Genomic DNA, 3,181 nt, shown 5'->3' with positions numbered 1-3,181 from the left:
AGAGGGATCAGAAATCGGAAGGGATAGTATCCACCCTCCTAAAACGAAGATGCCAATCACCTGAGGCAGCTGCTCCTCATTAAGGGAGAGGGGCAAAAATCCCTCAAGCCTTGCAAAACAGCCTCCCCCAAAATTAGATGTAAGGTGAGTATTTGCATTTGAGATGGTGGTACCTGGTGTCTTTTCCAAATAGCAGCCTCTAATGTATTTACAGGTTTGTTTACGGAGCCTGGGACCATTTGAACTGGAAGATACCTTAATGCTTCATTGGTCGTTTCTTCATTTTCCAGATGAGATTTAAATAACTGTCAGAGAGATTGGTAAGAGGCAAAGGAACTTAAAGCAGAAGTGTTGGGCATACATTGAAAATCAATATCGATTAAGAGAGAGAGGCTCAGATATATTACTGGAAGTCAGTGGGGGATATACTGTCCTGCAAAAAAACTAATTTACATGCAGCCTTTCAAAACATGCTCCTGGGAGAAGCCAAAGGCAAGAGTCTCTGACTTTCAGTGGAGTTTGCCAGTGGGGCTTATGGATCCAGAAAAATCCATGGATGCAAACAGGTGAGAGGTGAATATGGGAAGTAAAGTCCCTCAGTCCCTCACAGGCTTCCATAACCCTTGCTGATAGAGGGAACAGGGAACGATTTTTCTTTCTTTTTCCTTTCTTCCTTCCTTTCTTCCTTTCTTTCTTTCTTTCTTTCTTTCTTTCTTTCTTTCTTTCTTTCTTTCTTTCTTTCTTTCTTTCTTCTTTCTTTCTTTTTCTTTTTCTTTTCTTTTTTGGCTTAAACAACAGAAACTTATTTTTCATGGTACTGGAGATTTGAAGTCCAAGATCAGGGTGCCAACATAGTCATGTTCTGGTGAGGGCCCTTTTCTGGTTTGAAGATGGCCACCTTCTGGCTGTGTGCTCACATGGTAAAGAGAGCTCTCCTGTCTACTCCTCTTTTTATAAGGGCATTAACCACAGGGAACATTCTTGAGGTTCCAGATATAAAATAGAAATTTTCTTTCTTCCAAAGACCTGTGCTGATAGCATAACATGATTTTCAGTGAGAGAGCAAGCCATGAAACAGAAACAAAAGTGTGTGGCTGTGAGAGTGTGAGAGTGTATGTTTGAGTGTGTGTGTGTGTGTGTGTGTGTGTGTGTGTGTGTGTGCATGCACTGCCAGATGTCACTGTCTCTGGTTGTCATTTTCCCCTTTCCAAGTGCCAGGGCTTTATATGAGAAGACCCCTGTGAAACGTTTAACATTCCGAATACCTTTTCCTTAGACTATGGAACAAATAATTTAGTAAACACTTTAAAAATTATTTTCTAGTATTTCAGAATGTTGACGAAAAATATCCAGCCCAAGAGAAAATTTATGAGTTTATTTGAGCCAAACTGATGACAATTGCCAGGAGGCAAAATCTCAACGGATTGAGAAAATGCTCCAGAAAATGGCCGTTTTGCAACTTATTTTATACATTAGAATCAAAAGAGGAAGGTTATAGGAAATCCATTGGTTGTAGATTAAGGGGGTGTGAGAAACCAAAGCAGGGAAATCTCTGGGATTGGATAAAAAGTAAAATGGAGAGAAAGTACTTCTTTTACATAGGTGGGTACAGCATGATTAATAGCATTTTGCAGCAACATAGATAATATTTGGGGAACAAGGTAACAATGAGGGGCTTAGTAGTTTCCTGCTCTGGTGTGGTGGGTTGTGCCCCCTGGGGGCTCCGGAAAAAGAGATTACTCTGATATTGTAAGGGTATGTTATCTTAGATGCAAAAAGACAACAGACAGGCTTAAGGTAAAGATTAACCTTTGTCAAGGAAGCTGCAGGCCAAGGATGTGACTTCCTGCCATGGCCCACCTTTGTTAGGAATTTTTACATCCATGCCATCCTCTGTGGTTATTTTCAGTTTCCTGAGCTTGTCAGCTGTAACATGTGGCCCCTTTTCTATTCCCATTTCCCCCTTTTGGTCACAAATCAATCCGAAGGATGCATGGATTACCAACATTGGATAGTGTGGTCCCATGGCGCTAGGAACGCTCATTCCTAGGAAGTCTTAGTGTCAGCGTTTGTCTTGCTGAATGTTGGACCATTGGGGGTGGAGCAATACTATAACCTCAGATGGCAGTCAAGGCCGAATTATTTATTTATTCGTTTTCAAAAAAACGTGAGCAAATGGGAGGCAGTCAGATTCTATATGTTTTTATTAAATATATTCTGGATCATATCTAATCTTTGAACTATCATGATCCGAGTTTTTTTCTCTGTCTGTCTTACGTTCCTTTTTGTATCCAATATTACGTGTACAAACTAGGACCAAGAGCAATAGTATTAAACCAGTAACACCAATTAGGAGCAGAAAATGTCTATTAGACAAGTATGAGTCTGAGGAGAATAAACATCCTAATCATCTAAAGAACACTTTACATGCATTATCATAATTTTTTTAAGCTAATAATGTTTTTTTTCCTCATCTACTATTATTTGTACCTTATGATAACTTTGGCCAGATGAATGAAGATTGTCTATTAGTTTATGATCTAGGAGTTCTAAATTTTCTTCTGGACAGTTAGTTTCCATAGAAATGACCTCATGGAGGACCAAGCTCCATCTCCCAACACATTGGATCTTCAGCATCCACATTATCATGGTTTTTATTAACCTCAGGCAAGGTCAATCTGCCCATGACTTCAGTATCACACTATATTCCCACAGCATCCACTGTAAACCTGGTGTCATCATAACAGAAATCAGCACAACAAAATAATTATCCAACCCTTCTCGGGCCGGCTGAGTGGCACGTTGGTTAAGAGCTGGCTTGGGGGCCGGCCGAGTGGCGCGATGGTTAAGAACTGGCTTGGGACACTAGAGGGCCCCGGTTCGGATCCCACATATGAGGGCTAGTGACACTGCCCTCCACAGCTAAGATGCTGAACAACAGCTCAACCTGTGGGGATCCAGGTCCAGGGAAATGAAAGAAACTTCTGCTTCAGCAAAAATTAACAAAGTATCTTGTCAAGAAATTGGGAAAAGATAAACTAAATGCTTTTTAGCTTGCTTGTTTGGGAAAAGATAAACTAAATGCTTTTAGCTTGCTTGCTAGGGAAGAGATAAGCTCAATGCTTTATGGCTTGAGATAAGTTAGGTATGCTGTTAGAGAAAAATAAATAAGTCCTGATTT

This window comes from Hipposideros armiger, unplaced genomic scaffold, assembly GCF_001890085.2.
Source record: "Hipposideros armiger isolate ML-2016 unplaced genomic scaffold, ASM189008v1 scaffold_508, whole genome shotgun sequence".
In the NCBI taxonomy this organism is placed as follows: domain Eukaryota; kingdom Metazoa; phylum Chordata; class Mammalia; order Chiroptera; family Hipposideridae; genus Hipposideros; species Hipposideros armiger.
The sequence above is the reverse complement of the archived record's forward strand: the minus strand, read 5'-3'. Positions refer to the sequence as shown.